This window comes from Amblyraja radiata, chromosome 13, assembly GCF_010909765.2.
Source record: "Amblyraja radiata isolate CabotCenter1 chromosome 13, sAmbRad1.1.pri, whole genome shotgun sequence".
In the NCBI taxonomy this organism is placed as follows: domain Eukaryota; kingdom Metazoa; phylum Chordata; class Chondrichthyes; order Rajiformes; family Rajidae; genus Amblyraja; species Amblyraja radiata.
The window spans coordinates 29,744,952-29,755,481 of NC_045968.1; the positions used below are offsets into that span (position 1 = coordinate 29,744,952).

A 10,530-nucleotide genomic window follows, 5' to 3' on the forward strand; every position below is an offset into this window, starting at 1 on the left:
TTACAAAGAATGGCAAATTCATGGAAGATGGTTTTGTTCAATAAAATACTAAAATGATTAGATTAAATTAGATTAGACACACCAATCACTAAAATTAGAAAGGCAGCTAAAGGAAAGAGGATGAAAAATTCCAGGTATGTAGAAATGAACACCAACGGGGACAGAACAGGTCGGTTTTCATCATCATCCTGTGGAAAGCTGGAACAGATTCACACCAACCACATTCTGAACCAGTGGCAAATGAACCACCAACTTGCCAAAGCACAAAGCTTTGACACCAAATTAAAAGTGTAAATCAGTTTTTGTACATTACAAAATAGCAGCAAAACTCAAATGAAATCTCAAAGAAACGAACAAACTCTAACAATCACTAAGCAATTAGCTTGTCCAGACCATATCCTGTTAGCAACATGTTAGCAGACAATTCTTCCCTTTCGAGTTTGCCCGAAAACGAACAGCCACAAGATAACACTAACTTTTAGTCTGTTGGCGTTCCAGTCTCAAAATGTATTAGCTCGTTCACAAAAGCCACATGTAATTTGAAGATAAAAGGAAGTTGCTTACTCTGAGCAAAGAAAAAAGGCTCTGCAGTTATGCAAGTAGTTTTAACAAGCACAAAGTCCAAAGGTAGTGGGGGTGGTCTGTTGTGCAGTCTTCCTCTGGCTACCTCCAGGTAAAGGACTAACATTTGAACTGAACTTTCCTTCCTACTCTTAAAAGCTTTCCACTTATGCAAGAGCAGTGGAAGCCAAAGGAGGAAGCCGTCAAATACACAGCACCACAAAGAGCCGTCAGTTCCTGTTATTGATATCCTGCCCAGGCAAAGTAACAAAACTATTAGGTGCAGCAGAGAAACTAATCACAGCAAAATAAATTCCCCACCTTTGCAAGTCAGGTATTTGAGGTATGTTCTGTTATTCCTAATGATAACGCTGCAGGATTGATCTGAGCAAAATGACCCTGAACCCTGCCCATGCAGAGTATTGCATTTTCAGCAAGAATTGCTTGTACTGAACTCGATTGCATTAAACCACTATACTTGATACAAAACAAACAGGAGACATTTGCCTGTCCCTATACCTCCTTCCTTGACTCTGTTCAGGGACCCCAATTGGTTCATTCAGGTTCGGCAGAGGTTCACTTGCACCTCATCCAACCTCTTCTACTGTATACATTGTTCAAGGTACAGACTCCTTTTCTCCAGAGAACAGTTCTCCGAGTTACTCCAGCTTCTTGATCTAATTTCAGCAATACCCTCCAAACCAGTTCTGCACCAATCCAATACCTTCGACTTGCATCAGATTGCTTCACCATCATCAGGAATTTGAACAATTCCAAAGTCAATTTTCAGTTCATAATGACCAGTTAGTCTCTCCCCCCCGACACCAGTCATGGAAATAGATACCCCACCAAGTTAACAGACGAGAAAACTGGCTGTCAGAGCCAAGTACCACAGAACTTTATTAGACAGGTGGCAGGGCAAAAGGATTTGATGCTGGCAGAGCCAGCACCATCCCTAAAGACAAGGATAAACTACTGCCATTGGAAATAGCCTTTCACGATGTCCTAATGTACTCTACAGGCATTGAAGTGCTTTTAAAGTGTAGTCATTGCGGGATTATGGGAAGTGCAGTGACCAGAAAATAAAGTACAGCCACTCCACCTTGCTGGCTCACATGGAGAGTCTGGAAGGTATCCCAAAGACATGCTCGATTGCTTTGTCTGTGTAACGGTCGACCTATTTCTAATGATTTTCCTCCCTAATTAACCAGGTTTTCTGCAATGTAACTTCGTCAACCTCACCCCTGCCCCCACAACACAGGACATTTTTTGAAGGAAGAGTTTATACTAGGTCACAGCTCTCCTCCGTAAATGCAAGTCTGATGAGCGATGGCAAGCTACAAAATCACGAGCATGGAACTTGAATGAACTGAACATTTACATAGAAGGCTCATAGGACAGGGGAACAAGTCAATGCTCAACAATCCAGCATGGAAACAATAGGACACTTTTCTACAAATACACTCATGCTCTTCACCCATTGTCCATATCTCCCCAACACACGTACACCCGAGACTCTCAGGACATTGAACCAGCTCGCGCCCTTTTGATTTCCAAGATGGACAGCACAGAATCATTCTCAGGAGCCAGTGTAACAGTGCAGCTAGCTATTCCCCAGCCACAACGCATAATTTTGTGAAAGTTCATTTTCTCCCAGGCTAAAGATGCTGTAATTTCAGTTAAGTAGAGCAAATAGAGAACTACATTTTTAAGGGAAGCCGTCTAATATCTGGTTCTGATTAAAAAAAAAGATCCTAATCTGAATTGAAATTGTTTAATCATAGATGCTACTTGATCTGCTTTTTTCCCCCAGACTTCATATTACAAATTTTCAACAACTCTATTTTGCTTTTATAACACACCAAACACCAGGCCTTGCAAACAATTATTGTTCTCTCCAAGTACGCCAAATAACACTCAACACAATCATTTTATAAGACTCCAAAAACTGCTTAAATACACAAGACCAGTTAGCACACAAATATGGAAGATATGAAAATAATAAGTTCATGTGATTGGGGCAGAATTAGACCCATCCAGTCTACTCTGCCATTCACACGTGGCTGATCTAGCTCTCCTTCATAACCCCATTCTCCTGCATTCTCCCAATACCCCCTGACACCCCTCATGAAAATAAAAATGGGATACTTGTATACCATTAGTCTGCAGCACTCACCTCTGAAAAGATATGGGTTAAGACCCATTGGAGGACTGAAGCATATCAATTATACACGCACATTGCAGTTTTGAAACAAAGCTACAATATTAGAGATCCTATTTTCACAAAGCAATATTAAATTGCTCAGTTAGTCGAATATTCAAGGTCCCATGACACTCTACGAAGTTGCATGTACTACAATTGTCAGGCCATCATTTCTCACTAAATATATGAAAACAAAAGTAATTTCCTCGATGCCTGTGAGCTATTGCTCTATGAAATAATCCATGACGAGAACAGTAAGATCCCCTTTAAACAAAGAAGTCCGAGATCAATGCTGCTTTGTTCTTTCATTCATTGCATCGGCACTTTCAGATAAAAGCAAATAGTGCTTTATGGTTGCAACTGATTTTTATTACAATTAGGAGACACATGAATTTCAGCCCATTTGTTCTCACATCCTTATATTTTGAAGCAAGCGACCAGTGTAACTTTGAGGAACTAAAACAAAAAAAAGTACAAGTTCAGGCCTGTGCGCAAAGTTGGAATTCATCAACCATTAGAGTTTTGATTGAACACGAACCTTCAGCTCTGCTCCATAACTGACAACATGACTGCAAGTACATGCCCATTATAAACCAAACTGCTTCATGTACAAGATTTTACTGTGTACATCTGGTCAAAAAATACCAGAATGAGGATATTTTTATACATTGCCTGATCCTAAACTTCCCTCAGCTAGACAACCACTTCAATTATCCAACAAAAACATATTTATTTACAAAATCTTAATGTGTTCACAACACACACACCTCTCAAACCGACTTTTAATATCACTTATCAAATGAGACAAAATTCTTAAGATTCAGCATCCCAGTTGTTTGGCACAATGTTCAGAAGTTTTTAATGGTACCATCCGATTATGCTGAAGTGAATATTTATACTGCCCCATTGTATTCCCAAGTTTTCCAGTGTAGTGTAATCAAAGAATTACACAGATCCATTCTACGCAGTTTACTACTGCATACATTACCCCCATCGTAAGCACGGATGAGAGCGTTATCGACGCGTCTCACTCTGATCCTTGGCTCCCACACCTCTTCCTCCACTCTTGGCACACAACCCTCCTCCAACCCCCTAAGGCACCCACGACGACTCCACTTGCTCCTGCAGCCCCCTTGGCACCCACATTTCTCCTTCTTCCACCCACCTCGGGCATCCCGTCCCTCTTCTTCCTCCCCTCCCCCTTGGGCCACTCCTCCTCCCCCCTCTCACTGTGGCTATTGCTTCCATTTCCACCTCCCCAGGCACTTAGTCTTCTTCCTCCTCCTCCTCATCATCCCCTCCCCTCAGACCACTCCTTCCACCTCCCCTGCGCCCCCCACCCGTCCCCCCAGGCCACTACTACTCTCTAACTCTCTCCTCCCTCCCCACCCACTCTCCAAGTTCACCGGGACCCTCCACCTGACCATTCCTTACCTCCTCCCCTCTCAAGCGGGCATACTTCTTCCTCCTCCTCAACCTGAATTTGGGAGAATCCAGCCCCTTCTCCATCAACACACACTAATTCCAGGCACCGCCCGACTTATTCACTTGCCCATCAGCACATCCATTTTCCTCCGCGCCCTTATCCTCCCCCGACCACAGCCTTTCTCACCCCGCTGAGTGACCCCGACATATTTGGCAGACTGCAGCTGCAGGGACTATACAGGTGCCGGTCGGCGGCGCTAACCCAGCTGTGTTGGCCCCGACTGCTGCCGCGCACACTCACCCGCTGTGGAGGGCCGATGCACCGGCTATGAGGGCCGCGCTGCCTCCGCACGGAAAGACAGGAACGGGGGCACCCTTACCGGGCGAGCCGCCACCGAATGGCGGAGGAAAGCGGAAATGAAGCTAGTGCCTGGCCCGGCCCGGCACGGTCCAGGAAAGGAAAGGGTGGGGAATGAGGCAGCACCGTGCTGGATACGACCCAAAACCAAGCTCCTCCCCGTCCATCACTGAGCCTTGATCCGCCTCCACCTTCAGACTCTCAGACCAACAGCGGTCCCGTGGCATTTCGGTGTTTGTAGTCCCACTCAGCCATGATCTTCGAGAAATGCCAAACTTTGGACTCTAATCCCCAGCACGTATTGCGCGCGCACTGCATTGTGGGGCGGAGAACAGGACATCCACCAAAAGGACTACATTCCCCAGAGCGCACCGCGGGCCAGGCGGCTTTTCGACTGAAAGAGGCGCAGCTCCTGTTGTCATGGACACGCAGTGCCGCCTCTGGCCTTGGCACTCACTCCACTACAGCAGCGTCAAGAGTGTTTCATTATCATCTGTCCCAGATAGAACAATTAAATTCTTACTTGCAGCAGCACAACCGAATGTGTAAAGATAGTCGTTCAAGAACGAACTGCAGATGCTGGAAAATCGAAGGTAGACAAAATTGCTGGAGAAACTCAGCGGGTGCGGCAGCATCTCTGGAGCGAAGGGCTGAAACGTATCTCTTATCCTTTGTTAACACAAAGGGTTAAATGGGGTGCAGTCTTTCAATTTCCTTGATATAACTATTGTTGATCGAAACGTAATTCTACTGCTGCTGCTACACCTTCTATCCCACAGTATAATATAGAAGTAATTTTAAGCAGTTCAGTTGCCAAGACAAAAAGTTGCAGTTTTGGCATGAATGTCATCTTGTCCCATAGGGTCATAATAGGCTGCGCAGTGTAAGTTGGTGTGTCACTATTGTGGATCTATTGTATATCCGAAACTGGAGAGCCCTTCAACCTTATATAATGGTGCATCCAAGCTTGCAAATTAGGTCTCTTCCCAAAAGATTAACCGGTACATCTTCTGCAATGAGGAACAGGTGCTCACCCTTTTTTGCCTTGGATGTCATATGAGGCTTTTTCCGATAGTGGCATGGAGAGAGTGATAGTGATAATGATAGTGATAGTGGCATGGCATGGGCCGACAACATTTAACATTAAGTTTGATTTTGGCAAATGAGGTTAGATTGAAGGTCGTACAGTGGAGTATGTCGCTCCAGTGTCAATGAGGAATTCTTTACTGAGGCCATTAATTTTGATAGTGATAGCAGCTTGTTGGGAACTTGGTTCTGGGATAGCAATTGTGATGATATCTCAGGGTGGCATAGTCATTTAATATATGGGTTTTGATGCTGCCTGGATCTGAAAGGGTTTCTCACGGTAAAGGGGTGGTCTGGCTTACATTGTTAGTGTAAACATTCGGATGGTGTCCCTAGTTAGTGTTTGAAGTGTCAAGGTACAGATAGCTTTTAACCCAGGGTCCATATTGGCCACAATGAAAGCAAGTTATTCTTACTTGCCCCATCCTCCCAGTGACCTGGCTCTTCCTCTTCCAAACATTCTTCCCTTCAGGGCTTTAGGACCTGTAGATTGGTTATTTCATACTAGCCAATTGTAGTGCTTGTTAGTAGTGGCTTCGCCTAATATGCGTTTTATATTAACAAGAGCTTGCCTACGCCATCCAGAATGAGCAGCTGCTAGGAACTATAATGTCCTGCAGATCGGCGCTGTAAGTAGATTTAATAAACATGTATTGTATTTTGACATGTGTTTGACGACTCATTAAAGGACCCGCAGGGTAAGATGTCTCCACTGGGATACTTCCTGATTTCTCATTAACTCTCTGCTGCCGTTGTTCAGTCTGGTGCTGACAATGTTGTAAAATTGACAGAACATCGTGCATATATTTCCTGTCCCATTCTACGCACGTTACACAAAACATTTGTTTTAGACGAGGTTGCAACCCGTGTGCAATAGTACTGACTAAAGCAGATACGCCTGTTTCTGATTCTAATCCTGAATACTTTACAAAGGCACTATGGACACAATCAAGATAATTCCCAAAGTCCTCGTCTTGCTTCTGAACAATATGATAAATCTTTCCCCAGTCTATTACAACCAGATAATATTCACGTAACGCATTTTCAAAAGAGTAAAAAAAGCTGCAATATTGTCCCAATTAAATTTTGTTTCAATAGTTTTCCATTTAGTTGAATCAAGCATTGCATCGAGGGACACATCAACATCACTTATAGCTGGTTTATAACATTTGTCCAATATATCTAATTAATGAACGAATTCTTCAATATCATCTTTGGGTTTAGACAGGCCTTGAATTAGGGTTTTCAGCTCAATGGGTGTCCTGGGTCTTTAGACGGTAACAGGATCATCTTGGGGACCTGGAAAGACTCACATGGGTGCTTGTATATTAGGTGGAGTTAAGGCTTCAGCATCACTACTCTCCCCTTGATTAATCATTTTACCAAGTGTAGCCGGTCCCCGCATAGAGGTGGAGGAATCTGGCACTGCATAGGTCGGGGCTGCAGCTTGTTGTGTGCTCTCTATACCTCTTGCTCAGCAGATGGACGAGTACCTTCAGGTGGTGGTGGGTATATGGGAGCCCAATCATCACAGTCACTGTCATCGTCCCCGTCACATGTTTTTGTTTTATTTTTAGAAAGCATCACCTGTTCTGTTGATGTTGGAGAATAAGGTGGTGTAAAGTGACCATGGTTTCGTGATTTTCCTCGTGATTCTGATTTTCACGATTTCTGTACGTACATATGTTTATAGCTGTTAACCTGGGCCCCTTTATTTCACATAGCTTACACAGTGTATTCTTTCACATTTCTGCTTCTCATTGGTCCACTCCGACCATTTCTCTATATATGTTACACCCTCTGTTCCATTGTTACTCTTGGACTCTGAATCTGTTACACTCTCTGTTCCATAGTTACTCTTAGACTCTGAATTACCCATATATTATTCTTAAATTCTTACTCTAAAGTTTTTGAATCTGAACAACAAATCCTGGTGGGTACAAACTCAACGCAGGCAGGCTCAATGTGATAACAACAAATCCTAGTGGTGATCAAACCAATGCCGGCAGGCACGCAACATACACAAATGCAAAGTAACAAATCCTCGTGAGATACAAACTCCATAGGCAGATCCGTAACTTCAATTTACACAACGTTACTCACATTTATTCCGGCTTTGGCAGCGCTCTTCACTCACCTAGAGTCATAGAGTGATACAGAAGGAATGTTATAAAATTTTGAGATTTTAAAAATCAAGCCTGTAATTTATCCCATCAGATAAAGAATGAAAAGAACTTTAATTAGATACCTAATTCACTTTCATATCTCGTATTAAAAACGTTATGGTCGTTTTCATCAAAGATTATAGAGCAGGACTTTGGTTTTCATACTCGGAAATTAGCATCATGTTCCCTATAAATGTGATCGAGGACAGTCAAAAGCCCATAACTGAATGAAATTTTCAGTTATTATAGATTGAAGCATTCAGAAACAAATATGAAACATCTTACTTGGATGACCTGAAATTAAAGCATATAATTAGTTAGTTACCTAATTGTAACTAATTACAAAATTGACCATTGTGACGGAAATAGTAATAAACACCGAGACTGCCTTGATAATTCAAAAATGTGATATTCTCAAGATCAGAACTTTAATATTATTGTATTATATGCTGTAAGTCTTTAACGGACATGTAAAGAAATTACAATTTCTAGCAAAAGACCAAGTCTTTATGGAGAAGATAAGTTGCTAGTTGGTACATTGGCATATCATAATCAGCAGCATCATCATACTCCTCAGATTGTAACCAATAAGCAACTCTGTACACCTTGTTTTTCCTCAACTTTTCAGTTTGGCATTGTAAACTACAAGTTTTTGCTTTCAAAGCACGCATGACAAGCCTTTCTGCCCACAACATTCCCATTAAGTCCTGTAGATCATCACATTTGGAGTAGTCCAAATTCGGATAACCTCTGCAAATGCTGTCTAAATCAGTCTCTTTTGCTGGGCATTTAGATTGACAAATTTGCATCTCTTCTTCGGAGATATCTGTTTAAAATGTAAAGGAAAAAAAACACTGAACAGCATGAACAGAAACAAGTTATTAATTGCAATTTTAGAAAAAAAGGTAGAAATGATAACGTTAAACGCTAAAACAAATAATAAATACCCAACAAAAAAATCATATTCTTCAGTTTCATCAAATCAATTAAATTAATCTAATCAATTAAATTCATCTAAATTCAATTACTAGATCTAAACATCTCTTAAGAAAATACATTTCTTAAGAAAAGGCTAAAACTTTTAAATAGCCTAAGTAACAAACTGATCCCATTCACACAAGAATTCACAATATAACATGATTTTTAAATCTCACTTTGTCATGAATTTATATGCCAAATGGAAGGAATATTCCCATAAATTAATCCAAAAAAAAATCCACTCTCAAGATAATCAAATTCATTATTTTTTGCACAATACATCTGACTAAAACTGTACTGTGGATATTTAGTATGAAAATATTGATCATGTATAGACCATAACACAAAATATAGATGATTTAGATGTTCTTATGACATGATTGTGCAAAAAAATAATTAATTTGATTATCTTGAGAGTGGATGTTTCTGGAATGTGATCGATCGACCCACAGCCCCATTTATATCAACGGGTCGATGGTTGAAAGGGTCAAGAACTTCAAATTCCTGGGGGTGCACATCTCTGAAGATCTTTCCTGGTCCGAGAACACGAACGCAATTATCAAAAAAGCTCATCAGCGCCTCTACTTCCTGAGAAGATTACGGAGAGTCGGATTGTCAAGGAAGACTCTCTCTAACTTCTACAGGTGCACAGTCGAGAGCATACTGACCGGTTGCATCGTGGCTTGGTTCGGAAATTTGAGCGCCCTGGAGAGGAAAAGATTACAAAAAGTAGTAAACACTGCCCAGTCCATCATCGGCTCTGACCTTCCTTCCATCGAGGGGATTTATCGCAGTCGCTGCCTCAAAAAGGCTGGCAGTATCATCAAAGACCCACACCATCCTGGCCACACACTGATCTCCCTGCTACCTTCAGGTAGAAGGTACAGGAGCCTGAAGACTGCAACAACCAGGTTCAGGAATAGCTACTTCCCCTCAGCCATCAGGTTATTAAACCTGGCTCGGACAAAACTCTGATTATTAGCAACGACTTTCTGTTATTTGCACTACCAGTTTATTTATTCATGTGTGTATATATTTATATCAGGGTATATGGACACATTTATCTGTTTTGTAGTAAATGCCTACTATTTTCTGTGTGCTTAAGCAAAGTAAGAATTTCATTGTCCTATACAGGGACACATGACAATAAACTCACTTGAACTTGAACTTGAACTTGAATGTTGCCGTTGTCATACATTTTAAGCCCATATCGGCAGGCAATACATGGCCGATTTGTATGGGGGCCTAAATAACATTTTTCGCATCATAAGATTAAAATGAAGCCACATCAAAAAGCAAGATAATATGTTAAATAAACGACATACCTTTTGCTTTGTCCTGATATTGCGATCCGTGATGTTGAAGGCGTTAGAAGTCACGTTTAACTTCAATCCAGCTACACAATCGTCCAGTAAATTTTTTTTTAAACCTGGAACTGAAGCGCGAACAATGTTTCTTCATCAGCTAGCAGCCTGAGGAAATTACAATCTTCGGCCTCAGCTCACACCCGTCCGCCCGGACCCCGGCATCCGCTCCCGCCGCCGGCCCTCTCCCTCCCTTCTCTCCTTCCGTTCCCTCCCTCCCTTCCCTTCTTTCCTCCCTCCCTTCCCTACTTTCTCTCCTTCCCTCCCTCCCTTCTTTCTCTCCTTCCCTCCCTCTCTCCTTTCTCTCCCTCCCTCCCTTCTCTCCTTCCCTCACACACACACACATAACGCACAAACAACTAACACACATACATCACGCACAGACAACAC

General features: G+C 42.1%; 1 protein-coding gene across 3 annotated transcripts in view; it reads right to left on the bottom strand.

Annotated features, from left to right (window-relative positions):
• Positions 1-4,766, bottom strand: part of pak2 (p21 (RAC1) activated kinase 2) — a 47,299-nt gene extending 42,533 nt beyond the window's left edge. The window contains exon 1 of one of the 3 annotated variants that reach the window (XM_033031553.1): positions 4,491-4,766. The gene's annotated coding sequence lies outside the window, so the exon portion shown is untranslated. Of the gene's footprint in view, positions 1-476; positions 734-4,198; positions 4,335-4,490 lie in introns of those variants that run through there. The other 2 variants (XM_033031555.1, XM_033031554.1) reach the window with 2 other exon arrangements.
• Between the last annotated feature and the right edge of the window lie 5,764 nt (positions 4,767-10,530).